Source organism: Trachypithecus francoisi, unplaced genomic scaffold (genome assembly GCF_009764315.1).
Source record: "Trachypithecus francoisi isolate TF-2019V2 unplaced genomic scaffold, Tfra_2.0 Lachesis_group11, whole genome shotgun sequence".
Taxonomy (NCBI): domain Eukaryota; kingdom Metazoa; phylum Chordata; class Mammalia; order Primates; family Cercopithecidae; genus Trachypithecus; species Trachypithecus francoisi.
In genome coordinates, this window is record NW_022681456.1 from 63,990,139 (window position 1) to 64,013,432 (window position 23,294).

Genomic DNA, 23,294 nt, shown 5'->3' on the forward strand with positions numbered 1-23,294 from the left:
GCACATATTTAAAGGAAAGTTTAGTTCAACCTTAAAGACCAGGAAAACATTTCATTGTTTTATGGAGAAAGCTGATTTGTTCTCTCCAAGTGGGAAGCCAGCCCTTTAAATAATAAAGTGGCATGCCTGCTTAACCTTGAAAAAGGTCAAGCTACTGGTGATGAAGCCCAGGCTTCAAAGGAAGAACCAGATGTCAGAATGGGAATGAAAGATTCATGTTATCTAGTGCTGATGAAGGGTTGGGGAAACTGGCACATGTGTGCCCCTTTTGCGGGAGTGTAAATTGGTACAACCTTCCTGGAGGAAAATTTAGCAACATGTAGAAGAGACTTTTGAAAAATGTCTTTGACTTAGAAATCCCACTCCTAGGAATTTACCCTAAGCAAACAGTTGGATCAATGTGCTAAGATGAACAAACAAGATGTTAATTGCCACACAGTTTAGAACACTGATAAAGCTGAAGTGACTTGGACATTTAGCAATAGGAATTTGGTTAAATAATTATGCATATCTACACAGTGAAAACCATGAAGCCATTAACTAGGATAATAGGGATCTATACTTATAGATATGGAAAGATAGATGCTTCTATTTTGCTAAGTGGGAAAAAAAGTTGTGTGTCCTTTGATTCTATTTGTTAAGGGTTGGGGAGGAGTGTAGGGGAGAGAGAGAAAGAGACAGTGTGTTTGTGTGTGTCCTTTACCAAAGATTTCTCAGAGGTTGAAATATGCAGGCCATTTCCATTTTTTGAGGCTTTTAGCATGTATATATATACACACACACACACATACATATATGTCATTTGCCTATGAGATATGCACTCACAGAACTTTAAGTCATACACATATATACACACACATATATATACACACACATATATATATGAGAAATGACAAAAGAGGGTTTAAAAAATGTTTAGTCTATTATAACTATTTACATTTAAGAAATTAATGCTTTATATCATCAATGAACATTCTATATAACTAATAGGATTTATGGGTACATTTTTATTTGCAGTGTGCTATAGACTGTGTGGTCCTCTAATAGACCACAAGTTTAAAGTGGTATGATAACATGCTTCCCCTACCAACCTAATCAGAGTACCCTTTTTTTTTTTTTTAAACGGAGTCTCTTTTTGTCATCCAGACTGGAGTGCAATGGTGCAATCTCAGCTCACTGCAATCTCCGACCCCGGGATTTAAGTGATTCTCCTGTCTCAGGCTCCTGAGTAGCTGGGATTACAGGCGCACACCACTATGCCCAGCCAATTTTTGTAGCTTTAGTAGAGACGGGGTTTCACCATGTTGACCAGGCTGGTCTCAAACTCCTGACCTTGTGATCGGCCCACCTTGGCCTCCCAAAGTGCTGGGATTACAGGCATGAGCCATGGCGCCCGGCCTCATTCGGAGCATTTCTGTACCTGGTTGTATACTCCTTTAGATATATCAAAAATCAAAATTTTAGCCCCTTTGGGAATGTGTGCCTGGCCTCATGTGGGCTTCCTGACACTCTTGTAATGGACTCAACCTTTGTCCCAAGCTGGAGTCATTCAGTACAATGGCATAGTCCATTCCATCCAGCCCTCACGCTTCCCTCATTCCTGCTTTCTCAGACTATACCCTGACTCTCTAGTGTCACAGCTCCCAAAACATATCTGGATGCTCCTCAGAGCATTGCAACCCAGAAGCTTTTACACTGGAGAGTCCAGCCTCTATCAACCCCATGTGAGAAGTTGCCTGTTGCAGTACAGTAAGGGCCCAACGCCATGCCATGGTGGTATTGCTTCTCTGTGGCAGCTTATTGTATGGACAGCCAAGGTTCTGGAAATAGTGACTTGAGAGACATGGCATGACAACAGTGTCAATAATGGGGAACAACCACAGCGCTAGGGGTAGTCAATAAACAGAACATGACTGCTGCCTGTGTCCAGGAAACTCCAGGCACAGACAGGCCACAGCTGCACTAATGTGGCATCAAACTCCAAACTAACAGCAGAAGTCATGTCAACATTTCTATGTGACTGGGAGACCAGAGCCTTTCCCAGATGCCATACTTGGATTCTTGAGCAGGCTACGCTTCAGCAATCACAGCAAGGCAGGGACAGATCCCTCACAGAGATTCCAGGAGTAGTACCAGCTGAGCCAACCTAATGACACCCCTTGTTTTGCCAAATTTCCCTGTAAGCTGCACAGGAGCAGACACTGGGAACTCAGAGTTCTCAAGCAACTGCTATGGGGAAAGAAGAACAAAGGTCACACCACAGAAGAAGTAACAAATTTGTGATATACTAAAGCACCTCTATAAACTATGGGATCTAAAGGCGGTATCAGGGAGTGGCCACAATAGGCAGACAAGTCTAGCAAGTGGGACCACAAACAGGGCAGATGCTCCAGAGAACATGTTTACTTTTGAACTTTCTGTTCAGTGACATCATTGGTCCATGCAAGGCCCCTCCCTTATTTACTTATAAATTAATCTATTACACAAATTAATGTCCATTTATTTCCATCACCACCTCCATTCTCCTTTCACCACAGGCAATGATTTAAATGTGTTTAGTGTGGCTCTTTTTATTTGTATATATTTTTGCAAGACATAAGACGTAATGATTTACGTGCAAAGATTTTTAACTTACATAAATGGTTGTGTTAAACATCTTGTTCTGTTTTCTACTTATTCCACTAAGCATTAGTGTGGTTCTATGTTGCTATGTTCCGTATTGCTGTATGTATAACTAACCCATTGTTCCTAATCACTGCTTAATACCCAATTGTATGCCCCACAATACTTACCCATCTGCTTTTCCAGTGATGGAAGACACCTACAAATATTGAAATTAACATTTTTATATATGTCCTTTTATGCACTTGGGTGAGAATATCCATGGGATGTATAGCTAGGAGGCATATAGTTGGAACACTGGATATATGCATACTTAATTTGACTAAATTCTACAAGATTGCTTACCAAAATGACTGCAACAGTCTATCCTTCCATGAGCACTATGCAAAGATTCCTATGTTCCCACATCCCCAGGGCAGAAACCATTTACACAAGGTAGGTCATAATAGGGAACCCTCTCCTTTCAGACTATGGACCTTTTGTGATTAACTCCAAGGCTCACTGCCTGAGCCCACAGCACCTGAGGAAACCCTAGGAGCTGGTACTGACAATGCCCTTTGCCAGGACTTCCTAGAAGGATGAATCGATGTGCTCCACTGCTAGTCAGTTATTCAACAAATATCTATTGGGTGCCTATTAAGTGCAAAACTCTGTGTTAACAGAGAAAAATCTCCTGTGATTTGTGCCTTCTTTGTATTTAGAAATTAGTGGGGAACAAAGACATTAAGTCAAAACCTTACAAATAACCAGAAGCGTGCAATGGTGTATGAGCAAGAATTTCAGGATGCCATGGGGAGCCTTACTTAAGAATGAGGGTACCACGAGGCCAGGGCGTTTTGTTTGCTTTGTTTAATACTGTACTCCAGCTTCTAGAAGAGTGCCTGACACATAGTAGGACCTCTTAAAATGTCTTCTCATTGAATGACTAAAAGAATAGAAGGTCAGTGTTCAAGGAAGGGCTCTCCAAGACATGCTGTTTGAACCAGGACCTGGAAAATGAGCAAGGACTAGTCAGGACAAGGTGGTGGTGGTGGTCTCAGAAGCACTCTCGGGTAAGGAGTTGGGGGTGGGTATATAATGACAGCAACAGCTAAACCCATCTGTGGAAATACTCTCAAATGCCACCAAAGCACATGTGCCCCAGAATGCCGACCCCTTTTCTCAACAAAGCTGTTGGGACCAAGTTCAGTCCTGAGAAGCAGGGTCATAGACAAGAAACTCTGCAGCCACAGTGCAGAAGACAACGTTTCTACAGAATCAACTGGCAATGTTTTTTCAACACTGGGGGAAAAAGAACAAGTTTGGATTTACAAGAACCTGAATTTGAGTCCTCCTATTTTGTCTTAGCTGCTAAGCAAATGTGTGCAAGTTATTTAACTTCCTTTAGTCTCCTCATGGTAAAAAAAAAAAAAATGGGGATGATAATACCAACTGTATAGGGGTTTTGAAAAAATTAAGATAGATTATATTATAGATAAGGTATATTACACAATAATATAAAATATATTCTAATGATAATTGCTAACTATCACTGAACATTTATTTGCTAAGCCCTTTCCTTGAATTCTCTATTGTATCTCTAACACTTCATAGGGTTGCCGTGGGCACATGAGCACTTAGAACAGTGCCTAGCACAAAAAGTCCTCAAAAAGTGTTAGCTATGATCCCACAAGTGTCCGCATTTTACAGATGAGAAAACTGGGGCTTAGAGAAGTTAGGTAACTTGCCCAAATTCACATGCCTAATAAGTGGCAGAAACAGAGCAAACACAATCTCAGCCTCCACCTTCTATGGCCAGAGTAGTGCAGGCACACAGCAGCCCTCAAAGCATGTCAGCCTCTCCTCCCATCCATGACTCTTCCCACCAACACCCCATCCCTTCCAGCTTCCTCCCTTTCGGAGTAGTTAGCAATGAGAAGCTCCATAAAGGCCTTCAAGTGTGGATAGAATTGTTAGAGAAGAAGGCATCTAAGTGTTCCTCTGTGCACACACACACACACACACACACACACACACACGAGGAGACAGCAAGAAGGAGAAAGAACCCATAGACATTTCTGTCAGATGTGGAGGGCAGGTCGTAATTATTGTAACTGGTCCTAAACAGACACAACGGAATGCATCCAGGTTACTGCTGGGTACTCTGAATCTTGTGACAAATAGTAGTGGATTTCATAAGCTTTGTTTAAAGTTCAAGGTAATTTAAATGAAAAGATACTTGAGTCACTCCTCACTTTCCCTTGAAGAAACAGGAAAACTCCACTATGGTGTCTGACAGTTGCTACCTATTTACTCTGAAATCGGACAGAATCTAGGTTGCTGAATTATGGGTAGTCACCGGAATGTTATTTTAAACAAAATAAACTCCAGGAATAAAGAAGCTCAAGAATTCTGGGGAGAGGATAAATCACTTGAAATATACACGAAACATTTTTTTTCTTCTTCACTCTTTGTGCAATTTATTTCCCAAGGAAGATTTCATTCAGATAGAGTAATCTGCTTCCTGAGAGAGTCCAGGAATTCTCTTGGAGTCTCTTGAGGCTCTGGTGGAAGGTAGAGTGATTAAGTAACTCAGGCCAGACGAAGAGCCAAAAGTGTTCTATCCACTTTTCCCAGGCTCCCCTTCCTGTCTCTCCCCTCCCTGCAGCTCTTTGAATTTTTAACCCTAGGATTCTCTTGTAGCACATGGATTTTCAGGGAGTATACTAACCAGAGATGGAAAAGATTTATTTTACCAGATAGTCTAAATATCTTGGGCTTTCAGCCAGGCACAGAAGGTCTGACAGAGTGGAAACATGCAGACCCAGGGACAAAAACGAAATCCTCAGACACAATATGGAGTAATTCCTGACCAGATTTATGGAGGTGCCATCCATGCTCTCAGAAAAGGACTATAGGTTTGAATCTCTAAAGAAGACTCATGCTAAAGGGAAATTGCCAAGGATACACACGGAATGAAAGAAAAGAAAATGGAGGAAAATAATGGAGATGATTTAGATTGAGTATAGTTCATATTAATGAGGCACTAGGAAGGACTGAGAGAGTTGCATGGGGAGTTATGAAAATAAATCTAAAATAAGATTAAATAAATATGAAAGAAAGTACAGAATCTAAGGAGTTTGCATTTTATCATGAATAAAGCTATATTTCCAGCTAGGAACCGTTTTATAGAACAACTTACAAAATGAGTTATTTCCATCTCTGCTTAGGACACTCCCTTTTCTCCTGAATTGCAGCTCCACCAACAATGAAAGGTATGTGTGAGTGTGTGTATGTGTGTGCTGAATTACTATCTAGATAAGTGTGTGCTATGTGTCATATCGATTTTCTGGTAATTCAACCCTAATTCCTGGCAAAGCATCCTGGGAAATTCCAGACCTATGAATGCCTCTCTGGAAGGTCACAATCAAGATCTGTCGAAATCCAACTGTATTTCAAACACTTTCTGGATTCTTTATAAAATCAAGAAACAGAGCTTCTGCGTTGCTTTTCCTAATCTTTGAGCAAGTACGTTTCATTAAAGTGCTCGTATTTTAAGAATTTGACCTAATATTCTTCAAAATACTTCAGTAGGAAATGTGGCAAGTGCCACTGCTACAATTCTCCGGAGGTTAAAGAGAATGCACTCTATCAATTAGTGGTGAAAGTGAACATAAATCCCGAATTCACGACCCACAGTTTAGTGAGGAGTCCATCACATGTGATCATTTACTTGCCTCTAGAAATCAGAAATAAACTGATTTTGCTTCAGTTAACTTTGCAAAAAGTTTACTTCGCTTAACTTTCAAAACTGTTTTCTTTGACAAAAATGACAGGGCACTATACTTGCATTTTTTTTTTCTTTTTTCACACAGCACCAAATTATTCAGGCAATTCAGCAAAGAAAAAAGATAATCGAATTCAGCTGGCATTAAATAAGTACACACAAGCTAAATTTCAGTTAGCTGCAACCAGTTTTTCTTTCACCTGAGTACTCTCCTTTGCCCCGTGTCTACAACGGTGTTTTCTTTTTGTTCATTTAGGCTACAGTTAATGAATATTAATAATAGTACTAATACTATGGCTAAAAGGTAATAATATGAGCATGAGCCCATTTAGACTCTTTGCTTATAGAAATTGGTGTTATTCATGGATACGGGGAAGGGAATATCACACACCAGGGCCTGTCGGGGGATGGGGGGCTAGGGGAGGGATAGCATTAGGAGAAATACCTAATGTAGGTGACGGGTTGATGGGTGCAGCAAACTACCATGGTACGTGTATACCTATGTAACAAACCTGCACATTCTGCACATGTATCCCAGAACTTAAATTTAAAGATTAAAAAAAAGAGAAATTGGTGTTATTATCATTCCCACTTTACAGATGAGGAAATAGGCTTAGAGTATGTTAAGTAAATCGTGCAATGTCACAACACTGCTAATGAAAGTGGAAGAACAGAGTCCAAAATTCAAATCTTTATGGTAAGCTCAAAAGCTGACCTCTTGCAAACTCTTCCCTCTAATTAAACTGTTCATTGAACTATGATCCCTCTCATGCTTATTTACATTTCAGTAAGGACTTTGTAAGAGTGTAAACTCCATGAGGGTAGAAACTTGGTTTATGTTGTTCAGAACGGCATCCCTGTGCCTAGGAGGTAGGAGGTGTCCCATAATCAGGGCCGACTTTGTGGGTCTGTGAGCAGCACAGTGACACAGGGCCTCCAGTCAGAAGGGCTTGCCACTTGGATTCAATGCTCTGCATTGCTCTCTTCAGATTCTTAAAATTTTATCTTTGAATTGTGTGTAGATGAAGTCTGATGGGACTATGGAGCACAGGTGGGCACCCGGAGTCTCTGCTCACGAGGGGCCCCACCTCCCACCTCTTCGGTGCCCATCACCACCTGGGTTCTTGGCTGCTTACCCCTCACCCATGGTGCCCTGCGTGGCAAGCAGGTCTTGTGGGGAGGGAGCAGGACTCTGACTCTGGCCAGAGTCTGGGCATGGGAGAGGGAAGGGCTGAGGTTGGGTGTGTGTTCCCTGTGGCATCTCAGGGAGGGAGTGGTGGCCACAGACCCACCCTGGATTGACAGCTCCACAGCGCACTCAGTGGGTGGTTCAGGAAGTGCAAGCCTCTCACCCATGCTTGAGCCAGGTGCCAAGTGCATTCTGGTTCAGAAGCTGCATGCCTTGGAGGACTAACCTGTCCCCAGCCAGGGCAGGACATATCAGGCATGGTAAATTTTTAATATTTTGTAGTTAGAAAGAATGAGTAGGCCCTAATATCTGATAACACAACAGGGTGATTACAATTAATAATAATTTAATTGTACATTTAAAAATAACTAAAAGAGCATAATTGGATTGTTTCTAACACAAAGGATAAATGCTTGAGGGTATGGAGACCCCATTTTCCATGACGTGATTATTACACATTACATGCCGGGGCCTGTCTCATGTAGCAAAGTATCTCATGTACCCCATAAAAATATACATCTACTATGTACCCACAGTGTTTTTTATTTTTAAAAGTTTAACATTTCAGTACCAAAACAGAATTTTTTCATGCTTTTTGGATGGGGGGGCACATATTTTCATTTTGCAAAGGACTCTACGTATTATGTAGCTGATCTTGTCGATAATTATGTGTTAGATTAATAATTTGGACTCTTAGAGATCAAAACTTATAGTTCTCAATGGAAAAAGGTACTAAGATCCAAGGCACTCGGATCCAGAATCTTAGGCTGGAAAGTGTGCCTTTAGATGATATTCAAGGAAAAATGTATAAGAATGTATTATACACCCAAGAACTTCTTAACAATCAGCACTAGAATGGGCCACCTAGGGACATCTAAGTGAAATCTCCCACATGAGAATTGTGACATCAATAGACAAAGCTGGCCATTTTTTTGTTTAGCCAATCAAGTTTTTAAAAGAATCAGTCTGGTTGCTTTGATATGGATGTGCCAGTTTCAGCCAGGCCCACTTCCTAGAGCTCCCTCTTGTCTCGCGTTTGGCAGCTCTCCCATTGGCTCACACTTACACATGTGAAAACTGGCCCCTGAACTATTTGTGTTTTACTCCTGTTCTGAGCATCACATGTAGGACAATTGGTCATCTTCCTTTCAGGGTTCTATGAATATGGTAACAAAGAGCATTCATAAATACCATAGCACCATGATGTCTCTGAGAGGAATAATTTTTATGAGGTGTGATTTTTTTTACATTCCTCTCTCCCCTACTGGACTGTAGACTTTTTTTTAATGGCACATATATTAGTCATGGCAGTCTAACTGCTAAAACAATTAAGCCTAAAATCTCAGTGACTTAGCCCAATAAAGATGTGTGTGTGTGTGTGTGTGTGTGTGTGTGTGTGTTTTCACACATGTCATAGTCCAATGGGAGTCAGTTAGGAGTCATTTACTCCACACAGTCATTCAGGGTTCCAGGGTTCTAGGATCTTCCGTTGGGTGATTTCCTCATCCCTGAGGACCTTGGAATCTTCTACTAGTTCATCAGCATTTGGCTGGCAGATGAGGAAAAAGAGAGCCCACAGAGGACTGTGAGAGAGATGTTGATAAGTCAAGCCTGGAAACGACAGACATCATTTCTACCTCTGCTCTACTGACTCTGCCATATTACCCAACATAATTGCAGGGGAGGTTGCCAGCCCTCATAAACTTTACCTTCCAGTGAAGTCCTTACTGAAATTCAGGTTGGCACAGAACTTAGGGAATGTCAGCTAATGGTATGCTTTTGATCCTACTACCTAATGTGAACTCTGCTCTACCTTAAGTGTGAATCCTGCTCTGCAACTTTACTAGCCATGTAACCTTGGCCAACTTAACCTTCTCTTAGCCTGTTTCCATCTAGTTGTGTGCCTGGAAAGAACAGGAAGCACAATTTGGTGCTGCATTGATATTGTCTCTGTTGCATCAAAGATCATGTGTTATTTTCTTTGTATATGTAATGGCTGGCACCTAGGAAGTATTCAATAAATATTTGACATGTGAATAAAATAAATGAGGTAGGTAATCGAGATGGGCTCATTTCTTGTAGCAAAAGGAAAGTTGTAATCTGGGTAGATTTGAAATGAAAGAAGGAATCTTATTTGGGCAAAATGAGAATTCAAGGAGTTGACTAGATTTCTTGATTCATGTTTGCCTCTTATTCAGTGACTAAGTGGATAACATGTGGGCAAAGTCAATCTTCTCTACCTCATTTACTTTTTATCTTTCAGTGAATTTCTTCTTTCCCTATTGGATTCGTTTCTGCTTATATTTGTCCATCTTCTAAAGAATGTGCCAAAGGTTTTCCACATTCTGATTTTGCTTTTGCTGTGGTGTCATCAATTGCCTTAAAAAACACTTCCACCCTGTAAGTCATTAGGGGCTTAACAGAGTGTAATGAACTTCAGTTTGGCTTTAGAACAAAACAAATGCCACACAGACATAACTTCAATGACATATCTTCCATAAAACAAGTGGTCCCCTAAACAGAGAGAATACAAATGCCATACCTATTATTATAGTAGTAGATATTCATCTCCATTCAAAAACTTCAGTGTGCCAGAATTATTCCCTTGGCATTTCCTTATTTCCTTTAAGTTAACTTTATTTTATTTAGGCTCCCGTTTTGCCTGGCTGGTGGGAAGAGCCTGAATCTGTTTGCAAGATAAGACCAGAAAGCAAGAGAATTCTTGGGACCCAGAACCAGGAGAAAAATCTCTAATCTCTAGTTTGTCCCAGTTCCTCCTGAGTTTCTTGTTGCCCAAAAATAAGTCCAGAGGCTCTGGGCTTCCCTGTCATGCCTGTGGGTAAGGTGTCTTTGCCTGCACTCAGTACTTCAGTGGTGTAGCCTCCCAAAGACACTACCTGGTCATCCCGTCTGGGATGATATTCCATGGATATGTAAAAAAAAATCATGTAAAAATGATGTAAAAAATGTAAATGTAAAAAAAATCACACCTCATAAAAATTATTCCTCTCAGAGACATCATGGTGCTATGGTATTTATGAATGCTCTTTGTTACCATATTCATAGAACCCTGAAAGGAAGATGACCAATTGTCCTACATGTGATGCTCAGAACAGGAGTAAAACACAAATAGTTCAGGGGCCAGTTTTCACATGTGTAAGTGTGAGCCAATGGGAGAGCTGCCAAACGCGAGACAAGAGGGAGCTCTAGGAAGTGGGCCTGGCTGAAACTGGCACATCCATATCAAAGCAACCAGACTGATTCTTTTAAAAACTTGATTGGCTAAACAAAAAAATGGCCAGCTTTGTCTATTGATGTCACAATTCTCATGTGGGAGATTTCACTTAGATGTCCCTAGGTGGCCCATTCTAGTGCTGATTGTTAAGAAGTTCTTGGGTGTATAATACATTCTTATACATTTTTCCTTGAATATCATGGAATTTCATGGAGGTCTTGCCCTACACAGAGAGGTTCAGGGAGCCAAGGTTGGGTGTTATTGTTGGTAAAGAGTACAATCAATGACTACTAGTAAGGTTTGGTGCTGCTGCCTTGATCTGTGCTAAGATGCCATCAGTTTTATGCAGGTTGTTTTTGCAACGTCATTGTGAATGTCAACACAGTAACTATCTACAGGAAGACCTCAGCTAAATTAATCTTGTTGAGGGATTCTTTAGGAAGACAAATTCAATAGCACCAAATTTAAGCTCACACCATGGTGAGAAGGAGTCTGGGTAAAAGCTATATAATGTTAAAGCAGGGAAATCCAATGTTGATTAGAATGGGGTAAGCACAAGCCCAGAATACAACAATAAGCCTAAAGAACATTGAACCCAACACTCTGGTAGATCCCTCCAGTTCAATACTCCCACTTGCTTTTCTACTTGCTTTTGTGCTCTATTTCTTTAACCTGTCATAATTATATTTACATAGTTATATTACATTATTGTTACCTAATCTAATTATAGTTGTCAGAGATCTAAACGTGGAGGTAACAGGAACAGATTTCAGAAATTCAGACGTTACTTCAGCCAGAAAATACATGTGACCAATTCATAAAGAGTTATACTTGCATTTCTCAATGATGTTGGAGTTTAATATTTACCACGTGTTGTGTAAAAGTCCAACTAAGAAATTAGATTTCACACCCTAGATCACTTGGTAATAGTAATAACAGCAGCACCTTATCTATGTAGAAAGCAACTACACACCCGCCAGTTTGATCATTACCACAGCTCAGTGTAATGGAGATAAAATGGATTATTATTGGTCACATTTTGCAGAAGAGAACAATTTCCAATTTTGAGAAATTATGTGATTTACTGAAAGTCACATATTTAAGTGGCAGAAATGAAATCATAACCCAGGCCATTGTCTAAAAGCCTTTAATCCTCCCTCTTCTCTTTTTATGCATCTTGACTCTATTAAATCATATTGTTTTATTTTCCCATTTGCTCGAGGACAACATCTTAGATGAACATATGGATATAATATCCTTTCCATAAACTTCAGAATTCGTTCATTTAAATGAAGAATTTTTGTCAATAGTTAACCCCTTGGACTGCCTCTCAGGAATGAAAAGGCAGGACAGTAAAGGTTTTGAAGGGATAATTTTTAGTAGCCAGGGAATAGGAGTTACTTTATGTCATTCTACAAAATGAATCATTTGCAGTCAAGATAAACCACTGGAGCAAACTTTACCTGTACAGAAAGGAGGATTCTGTCACTTAGGTTGCATATTTTTGTTGTAATCCTGACTAGTAATCAACAGAATGGAGAAGACCCAGGAATCAAGGATCCCAATATATTTGCAAGGCTGGGCAAAGACCTAGAGTGTGAGTATAGGATGGAGGCCAAGGAAATATCAGTCCTCTGATGGAGGACGAGGTCAGAAGGGCAATGCATGAACTCAAAGGGAGGTCTAAAAACAGGCTATGTTCATGGAGATTGGACAACTGCCTAACAAGATTAAGTGGCACAACAGAAAAATGGCTCAAGTCAAGATCTTTGTCTTGAGCTCCTTATACACTATTAGGGAAGACATGACAGAGCTAGTAGGTGTTGTAGCCAGGATTGCAGCCTCAGCAATCTGGCTCCAGAGTCCCCAGGCACTTAACAGTTCAAGGCATAACTGGTAAGGACCTTAGTTGAGGAGCCAACTGAGTAGTTGTTGGGAGTAGAGGAAGGGAGGGAGACAGACAGAAATCATTTGCTGGGAGGGAATAAGGAAAGCTTCTGAGAACGACAAAGTCTTCACAGAAAGATGTATTTAAACTAGGCTTGGAGATTGAGAACATTTTTGATATATGGAGACTAGAATGTGAATGATGGGGGAAAACCCCACCCAAAATGGTTAAGGCAAAATGGAAATATTTTGGCTTATATGCCTGCACAATCTAGTAGGAGTAGCTCTGACTTTGAGCTGAGCTTGATCAGGGCTGTCCAACTGCATCTTCAGGACTTGGTTTCTCACTCTCTCAGATCTGCTTTAGGCCATGCTGGTACCTTCTTCAGGCCCATTCTCTCTTCTTAGCATCAAGATGGGTGCCGCAATCCAATGGCTGGGTGGACATCTCCAGGACTGCATTCTTAACCATTGCAACAGCCTTCCTCTTGTGCAAAGAAGCTTAGACTATATCCTGAGATGAGATTTGTGTGGAAATAATAAAGCAATTGCCTGTATGTTTCTGTACCTCAATATGAGAATGTTTATATTCAGTAGTCTAAATTCACCTTCATATTTGCCCCAGCCTCCAGTTACTATGGCCTCTATGGGTATATGGATTGGTAGGAACTGAACCTTTTTGATCAGGCATCAATCTACAAATGGCTCATCAACCACAAATGTTTCCAACAACCCCTGTCCCAAGAGAAAACACATTTGAGCCATTAAATGGGAAACCAAAGATCTGTCAATGAACTCTGAGAGTGCTCTATTTACAAGGAAAATGAACTAATCTGAACCCGTAATAAATTACAGGCAAAATAATAGAGCCAGTTTCTTGAGAATTTAGATTTCATGAATTACAAAAGGAAGGAAGAATTCTGTAACTAGTTTCAGAATTCTTGGAATTATTTTATATATACTGCTTACTTAGTAAAGCCAAATTAGTCAACCTTGAGGTTTTTCGAGGCCCTAATTGTTTTTCTCCAGTTGTGTATTAGATTTTGTTTCATCTACAGGGAGGAGCACCAATCTACCAACACTTACTTATTCTACAAATAGGGAGCCACATAAATGTGCAAGGACACTGCCTTGCTGAAAACAGTCCCTGCCCTCTGGTGAGAATAAACAAAGGAGGAAAGAATAACTACTCACTATGGAACCACGGTAAACAGTAGCATCAGAGGCTTAATTCAGAATTTCAGAACATGCCTTTCTTCTTATTGTAATAAGAGCCTGTCGTCTGGCACTATATGATGAGTTCCTTTAAATGATGACCAAACAGAATCTAGGATCCAATTCCTGAACAAACTGGTATTTTTCTTAATCTAACAATTAGAATCAGAATTCATCTGTAATCCTGGCTGTTTCAGGATTTCTGCCACCATTTTGTCCGTGAAGAGTTTCAGGGACAGTAATGACTGAGAATGCTGGCTCTGGGCTCTGGAGACCCGGATTTGATTCCCAGCTCCACAACTTACCAGTTGTAGAAACATAAAAGGTATCTTACCTCACTGAGTCTCAGTTTATCCAATATAAAATGGAGGTTGTGATAGTGCCCAATGTATAGGCTATTGTGTGAGGGTTATTAATTAATATGGAAGGAATCTGAATATGCCATCTCAGAATCTGCCACTTTGGCATAAAGATTATTTTGAGCTGAAGGCAATCAAGAAACAGCAGATGAAAGAAAAAGTTCTCTATGTTCCCCCATTTTTCTAAAAGTGGGGAATAAAATTCCCTTTATGAAGTCGTCCTCCTCTCCCTCTCTCATACCAGGAAAGGCAGAACAACTTTTAATCACCAGACGACTCTAGACTTCTACCTGTTCTGAGTCACGGGAGAGGAATCTGCATAACCAACCTTGCTAAGACAACCTGTCCTTCATTAGCTTCCCCCACACATCTACCTTCCCCGTATTTACTACCCAGAGAAGCACAAACCCCTTTTCTTTCTTTCTGGTTACGTCTCCACAATTTATCCCTCTTTTACAAAATGATTATTAGTATATAAGCTTCCAGGTTTGACTGCCTCTTTGGAGTTTTCACCTCATTTCTGTAAGGCCCCCTAAATGCATATGAAATAAACCTTTTTCTCCTGCTAATTTGTCAGTTTATTTTCAAGGGTCGCAGCCACTGAACCTAAAAGTAGAGGAAAAAGCTTTTTTATCCTCCCTGACAAGTATCACATATTCAAAACTCTTTACTTATATCTTTGCATAGTACCTGGTCAATCAATGTTGGTGGTTCCTTCATGCTCGAGAAATACAGAATGTTGGAAGGTACAAACATTATCCTAGATTCACTTCTGGTGGATGTCATTTTTCCCAAAGGTGGCTTCTAAATTATCTCTGTCTATAAAGCAAATTATTATCATCTTTTTCATAATATTATTCATATTTAACATTTATTGGGAGCTTAGTGTTTGCCAAGCCACTAGTGTAAAGTAGACACTATTACTATGCCTATTTTACAGATGAAGAAACCAAGATTCAGAAATGTAAAATAACTTCACCAAGATTACAGAGCTTGAGTAGTTAACTGTTACGTTATACTGCCTCCCTAGTGATAGAGTTGAAGGTGGATATAGAAGAAATGATAAGAAAGGAAGTGAAGGAAAATAATTCATAGAAATGGTATCTTGTTGAATGATACCTTACATATAACAGATATTTAAATACTGGTTGAATAAATGATTGACATAAAATAAAATGGAATGAACAGCCAAGGAAGCCAGTCCTTCCCCTGGCCACACGTCTTCAGCCATTTCAATATTATCAGAAAGAGCCAACCTTTCATCTCACCCAGAACTCTGCAAATATTGATTTCCCATCCTTTTAACTTTAAGGCATCTCCCATCAAGGAACTGCATGAAATTGCTCTGTGTCATTATGTTTTATGCTTTCCTCTTCCTCCCCTCCAACACCCCTTTATAATATATATGATAGACCAGCTGGCTGTATAGATGAAAATCCTTTTCTGTGCCACAGTTAATGCAGCTCTGTGGCTTTGTTCTGTAAGCTAGGCTGGATGGAGTGTGTGCAGAGAAATCTCTTGAAACAAAATGTGGTCGCTTTTGCAACCATTTTGCCCCAAAGCACATTTATAAGCAAGTGAATTCCACTTTGTTCCTTTCAAATTCTTGTTTCCAGGAGCCAAGCACAAAACTCTGGAAGACTCGATCATTTTAAAGTTATTTGAATATCATTTGCTGACACTGTGCACGAATTTTCCTGGGCTAAATAGTTCAGGTTCATTCGGATTAAGGACTTTCATTAGCAGTTAAGTAAAGCCTTTTCTGTCTTTGACCCTGTAATCAAGAGTCTGTGACTCTGGACTGGCATCTGAGAAAGCTTTACAAATGTTAATAGAGAGTCCCAGAATTACTCCCAGTTCTCGGGAGAGTGATTTCAGACAAGATACTTTTTTGTTTATGGTCCACAGGCTTGAGTCAGATCCCCCTTAGACTACAATTTGGCAAAATAAATTCCGTTAGAAACAACTGCAGTTTTTGATAGCGGAGGTAGAGAGGTCATCCCAAGAGGTAATATGGTCACTCCTGCATGTCTTTGGAGTGGGGAAGGGGGAATCAAGTGGGCAGTATCATTGTTAGAGCTGAGCAACCAGGTCCCTTGCCTTGAGCCCCAACCTGGCTTTGCTCTGGCTAATCTCTTCTCCACAGGGTGAAAAGTCCATAGAGCCAAAAAGATTTGTCCACCCTAAGGTCAAGCCCTCACCCCCAAACCATCCTCGCCAAATGGCCTGTAGTGAGTGCCAGCTCCTGCTTGGCCCTCCTAGGGTCTTTCCTCCCAAGGGCAGCCATTGCCATATATGGACCCCTAGAGCCAAGAGGTGGTCAATGGGTGGCTTTTGGGCAGGCAGGAACTAGGACAGAGCTTGGACTTGGTGGCTGGAGGTCTTCATGCATGCTCTCAAACCCCTGATGTAAAGGTTAGAGCCATCAGTGGAAAGAGAAAAAGGATGAGACACAGGCCTGACCTTTTCATTTGCATTTTTATCTGGGGCTCTGCAAATGCAGAAACAGACCCGCAGGGAGAAAAGGGAGTAAGTTAGTTGGATCACCTCAAATTTGAAAGCTAGTTTGATTTTGTTAGTACACCAGAACATGCCAGTTCTCTGATGACTGGGCTTATGTAGGTCCACATCTCTAGAATGTGGTACTGAAACCAAAATCTAGTTCATTCACAGTGAGAACCAAAGCTACCAAGCTGATTGGGATGTTCATGTCAGTTGATGAAATACCTGCTCCCTATAGAAACTGTATATGGAAAGCCAGATTACAACATGAAGTTTTCCTAACAAATACAGATTAAGGGCAAGTAGAGTTAAAAGCAAGATCCATGCATCAGATTGATATGCTGAGATATCAATCTCCAGGTTTATTGATACACCTGCTAAGTGGACCCAATGCTTATAATGCCAGCTAATTAACATCTTCTCATAAGAACAATGCTAAACACTCACAAATTTTTGATCTTTGGATCTTCTGTATACCATTTCCATTTGGTTTATGTATCACAAATTCTATCTTGAAATATATTAATTCCAATAATTAGCCAAACATTTCTTTTTCCATTTATTCAAGATTTGAATACATGTCTAGGATTTGCTTTTTCTACTCGTAAATCATTGCCTTTAAAGTAAAAGTTTTAAGAAGAAAATCCTAATCCATGCTCTAATGGACCAGTAACAAGTCTGGAAGAAAGTCTAGGAGTCTCCCTTCATTGACCATAAGAAGCCTGACAATTTTGTAAATATTTGGAGTATTATTCCCATCCCTAGAGGCATAAAACAGGAAAACTGAAACAGGGACTTCAGTTTTTATTAAAATTACTTACCAGCATTTTTCTATTCATATTCTTGGCTTATGCTCTAGTGAACTTGCTTTGATTATTATAAATGATGTTTTTTTCCATATCCAGAGTTTGAAAGTAAAAATGCAACAGGGATGGTCTTCTCCAAGCTTCCCATCACCCCATCCCTGCCAATACTTTCATCTTTTGTTACCTCTTCTATTTCTCTAGCCACAAAGAATCAGAAAAAGAAGGAGTCTGGAGTGGTTCTCATTCTCATAGACAGGAATTAAAAATAAAGTCTAGCAAATAACATTTATCAAGCAATGTCTTCTCATATATCCCCATTTCAAAGTTTAATATGCTCTGATGTGTGTACTCAAGGTCTTAATAGAATCAGAGACGGTTAAATAAAAATCCAGAGAAGACCAGTGTGTGTGTGTGTGTTTGCACTCGCTTTGATTCCTTTTGTGCTTGGTTCTTCCATTGTGTGTTGTGTGTGTGTGTGCGCATGTGCTTTGATTCCCTTTGAGCTTGAGTCTTCTGAGGATCTGCAGTACAGGCTGGAGTGAAACTGCTGGCAGGCATTTGACTTTTCTCAACTAGTGACAAGAAAAAGGCAAGAGGACACAGCCAAAGGGGGTCCAATGGCTAAACATGTGGTGGGTGATTCCAAGCTTTGTGAGTCAAATACTGTATTTCTGAATGAAATCAATTTCTAGGTTGCACAAATGTTCATGGCCTATTTACAAAGAAAATAGAAACCTCAACTGTGATTCTAAAGACAAAGGGTTTCAAGTCTTGTTGAAATAGAGCCGCATAATGAGCAGGAGGGGCAGCTGCTAACTAGTGCCCCACCCCCGGCCCAGGGTAACCAAATTCCTTGCTGTTCTTGAGGACAGAAATGCCAATAACGCTAAGTTCAGCCAGGTGAACTATGCTGATTGTCAAACCAACAGTCGCTGGGTGGGGTTGGAAACTCAGACCTGGGAAGAGCATCACTTAACTTGGTGCCCACATCCACCCGATGGTAAGATTCTATAGCACACAACATCTAAAGATCTCAGAAAACTCTTTCTAGACGATCCCATGCTCAAGCTTGTCTCTTGCCTTTAATTATGTTGCTCTTCCTTCTTGCCATCTCTAAACCTTACTTATGAATCTTGGGCTATGGTGGTGCCTCACATTCTGCTGCTCAGTGGGGTTGGGTAGATGCCAGAGGGAATCAATCTAGAAGAACATGCTACCAGAAGAGGTGCAGGTAGTGCAGACATCCACCAACCACAGTGCCTGGCAAATTCTGGTCATCAGCCTAGTGAAGTAATTGTGCCTGATGAAAAATGTTTCAACAGCAGCAGGAAACAGAGCCCAGAAAATAATAACAACCATAACAAGTATTTACAGAAAATATAATCGTACTGCTAAGCTCAGCTATGAATAATATTTATAAAGTCAGAATAATGAAAACACAAAACATGAATTGTTAGAAAATTTTCATATAACTATATTGGAGGATTGGGTAGGAGGTAGACGAGCTAAAATCCTCATTTACTTCAATATCTGAAATTGATAAACAATAGCAGCATATGCATATTATTTAGAACTATGGAGCTGGTGCAAGAATAAAGAGCTGAAACAGTAGAAAATAGCTATCAATGGGCCGGAAGCGGTGGTTCACGCCTGTAATCCCAGCACTTTGGGAGGCCGAGGCGGGCAGATCACAAGGTCAGGAGATCAAGACCATCCTGTCTAACACAGTGAAACCCCGTCTCTACTAAAAACACAAAAAATCAGCCGGGCATGGCGGCGAGCGCCTGTAGTCCCAGTTACTCTGGAGGCTGAGGCAGGAGAATGGCGTGAACCCAGGAGGTGGAGCTTGCAATGAGCCGAGATCACGCCACTGCATTCTAGCCTGGGTGAGAGTGCGAGACTCCGTCTCAAAAACAAAAGAAAAAAAGAAAAGAAAAGAAAATAGCTATCAGCGGAGAGTGGAAGGGTATGCATGAGAGAACTATAGTTTCATCAATAAGATTACTAGTCCTATTCAACCTCTGAAACCATGTGTATGCATTCCTCTGATAAAATAACTTTTTTAAGTTGAACATTGTCCAGTTCCACAAATCAATACATTGGGAAGTTAATATTACAAATGTCGTATTTCTTGTCTAAAAGCAAAGAACCATAATGTCTTCTATCTTGCATACCTTGCAATTTGGAGTCCTTTATCCCATGCAATCCCAAAACACTGTATCTGGGGCAGCAAATTACCATGGACTACAGTAAATATAAAAGTTTATTCTTAACATTTTCGGGTTTTCTGCACACACAGGCTTCACACACAGGAGGTACTATAATAGTATTATTGATAGTATTGTTGAAGGAGGAAGATGTGTAATAATATCAAAATAATTTGCAGGAAGATTCGAACATTTGTAATAAAAAGCTTAGTTATTAAGAGAAGATACTCCTTAAATTGCCAGCAATCACCATAAATTTATGTTCTAAATGAAGACGAAAATACAAACTAGCAAAATATTGAGCAACTCTTGGTTTTTAAAGACAGGTAATAGCCCCTTAAGGGCTTGCACAATTCCTCTCTCAAATTCATTTGCACTTTTTATCATTTGCACATACTTCACTTCATATAAGTAATAAAAGATTTTTATTTCTCTCTGTGTTTATCCTTTAGTTACACATCAGATGCCTTACCTGAAACTACAAGAAGAGGTTTCTCCAAACAAAAGCACCGAAGCTCAGAGCCGGAGGGTTCTCTGAAGACAAAGGTTTTCAAGTCTTGTTGAAATAGAGCCGCATAATGAGCAGGAGGGGCAGCTGCTAACTAGTGCCCCACCCCCAGCCCAGGGTAACCAAATTCCTTGCTGTTCTTGAGGACAGAGATGCCAATAACGCTAAGTTCAGCCAGGTGAACTATGCTGATTGTCAAACCAACAATCTCTGGGTAGGGTTGGAAACTCAAACCTGGGAAGAGCTTCAGTAAGCCCTGGGGCTTAAGAGCACTCCTGACCTCCAGACCCACCTCTTTAGCCAATCTAGGGCACTTAAGGCTCAGCTTAAGGCTATTTGTCTTTCATTCCACACTCCCAGGATCCTTCTGGGACAAATGGGAAAAGAAGATAAAGTTAGATGACTACTAGGGTCAATGGAGTTAAAGGCAATGCTGCCATTGGAACTGTCGGAAATATCAGAGAACAATTGCAGATCAAGAGTGGCAGTGAGTGTGGAGACATACACTCACACTTACCATAATAGAATAGAAACCAGAGGGTTTGTGTTCGGTTATCAGCTCTACTACTTCCCAACTTAACAACACTTGCCTGGTCACCAACTAGTAAATATCTGCTACATAGTGTTAAAGCTCCATAATTGTTGGTTAATGAATGTTGAAATCACTTGAGCTTTTTGGGACTCTCTGGCTCCATATTTAAAGTAAGGAGACTGGCCAGGTGCAGTGGCTCATGCCTGTAATCCCAGCACTTTGGAAGGCCCAGGTGGGTGGATCACTTGAGCTCAGGAGTTTGAGACCAGTCTGGGCAACTCAGCAAAACCCCATCTCCACCAAAATCACAAAAATTACCCAGCACACACCTGTGGTCCCAGCTACTAAGGAGGCTGAGGTGGGAGAATCACTGGAGCCTGGGAAGTCAAGGCTACAGTGAGCCAAGATCCCGCCACTGCACTCTAGCCTGGGTGACAGAGTGAGATCCTGTCTCAAAAACTAAAAATGAGGAGATTGGACTATCTGATTGGTAATAAGGATAGGCACTGATACTTATTGAACACTTAATATATGTGGGGGACTGTTGTGAATTAATAAAATGTATTGTCACAAAAAAACACGTTACCTCCTTTTAACATAAAAGGAAATCAAAGCACAGAGAGGTTGGGTAACTAGCCCCACATCACACATTTGGTCAGGCAGAACCAGGATTCAAAACTCCAGAATCCATGTGTTTTTCCACTATGTTTTTGTCAACTTCCAGCTTATGCTATTATAATTGTAATGTAATGGGGAGCCGAGCAAGAAGACATGAGGCAGATGAGAACAGAGGTAGCCTTTATTGGGCTGGCGGGCGAGGTTCACCGGTCCCCCAGGAGGAGGGCCAAGGAAGTCGCGCTAGGGGCGGGTATCTGGGGGGCCTTTTATAGGGTGAGGTAGGCGGGGTTTGTAGGTTTCCGTTTCTGAGGAATGATGTGTCCAGGAGCTTCGCAGAGCCGGGGTTTTTTGGGGGGCGTGGGGTTTTCTCGCGGGGTGAGAGTCTTAGCAGGAAGTGAAGGGCGGGGAGTCCTAACAAAGGGCCTGCCATGCCGGGTGATACCGCCATGTTGGGTCTAGATTCCTGCCTAACAATAATGACTCCCACTTTGTTACCTGATCATTATCAATGAGATGTTTAATCTTTTACTCCGACTCTATATATACTGCCTGTATTACTTCCCAGAGATTAGTCTTCTGTGTATCCATCAATACTCGAGCCTTCAAACATTGATGAAAAACCTGTATTTATAATTCAAATAAGAGAAAGTAGGCATTTTATACCTATTTGTGGAAGTATAAAGTGGAGAGGGATAGCAAGTATGTTGGATGACAATCACCACCTAAACAGACTGACAAGCAACATAAAAGAACCCATCTAACAAGATATGAGGAATGAGGGGAAAATGCAGTGGTGTGCTGATGAACAAGCTCTCTGAAAACAAAAACCCTGATTTGGAGCATCTCCCTGAGAAGTATTATGGGCCAAGATGTACGTGGAGGAGGCACAGTTGTGTGGGAGAAAAATCACAGGGCTTGGATTCAGATGTCTGAGCGAAAGTCATACCTGCTGTGCAACCCTAAGCAAGTCTGTTTACCTCATGGAACCTGCCTCTACTGCTGGAAGTGGGGATGTGTCAAGTACCTCACAGGCTTGTCATGAGGACTGAGAGAGATAATATAGGAAAACACTTGCCAAACTGGAAAATCCTGCTCCTCAGGGTGTGTCTCATGCCAGCAGCATCAACAGCATCCAGGACTTTGTTGGAAAGGCACATTCTCAGGCCCCACCCCAGACCCACTGAAATAGAGTCTGCATTTCCACAAGATCACCAGGTGATTGTGTGCACATTAACATTTGAGAAGCTCTGTGTTAAAGAGCCAAACAAATGCAGTGTGTTGGAATTTTGGACTCTTTTCATATTCTGCCAAGGAAATACACCATGGCCAAATCTAAAGAAATGGGCCCCTCTCAGAGTTTTCCATAATCCTCTTTCCCTGGGTCCTGATGAGCTCCCTAGGTATTGGGGAGCAGATGCCCATCATGTGGCCGAATGGGTTATTCCTGGAGAGCAGTTCCCTTTGCTCGGGAATGGACCACTTGAGAAAGTCATTGCATTATAAAATTCCTTGTTGTTTTCGAGGGAGGAGAACCAATAAAATGCAAGCTTACTGATATGGTTTGGCTGTGTCCCCACCCATATCTCATCTTTTGTAGTTTCCATAATCCCCACGTGTGGTGGGAGCTAATTGAATCCTGGGGGTGGTTACCCTCATGCTGTTCTCGTGATAGTGAGTGAGTTCTTGTGAAATCTGATAGTTTTTATAAATGGGTTTTCCCCCTTTGCTCAGCACCTCTCTCTCCTGCCCCCTTGTGAAGAAGGACATCTTGGATTCCCCTTCTGCCATGATTGTAAGTTTCCTGAGGCCTCCCCAGCCATGTGGAACTGTGAGTCAATTAAACCTCTT

General features: G+C 41.0%; 2 long non-coding RNA genes across 2 annotated transcripts in view; both read left to right on the top strand.

Moving 5' to 3' along the window:
- Positions 1–21,057, top strand: part of LOC117091025 — a 77,307-nt gene extending 56,250 nt beyond the window's left edge. Inside the window, exon 3 of the long non-coding RNA XR_004440215.1 lies at positions 20,241–21,057. This is a non-coding gene — a long non-coding RNA (uncharacterized LOC117091025). The remainder of the gene's footprint in view (positions 1–20,240) is intronic.
- On the top strand, positions 1,089–19,326 carry LOC117091026. Its single transcript, XR_004440216.1, has 3 exons — positions 1,089–1,100; positions 9,010–9,015; positions 19,180–19,326. It is a non-coding gene; the product is annotated as an uncharacterized LOC117091026 (long non-coding RNA).
- Positions 21,058–23,294: the final 2,237 nt, after the last annotated feature.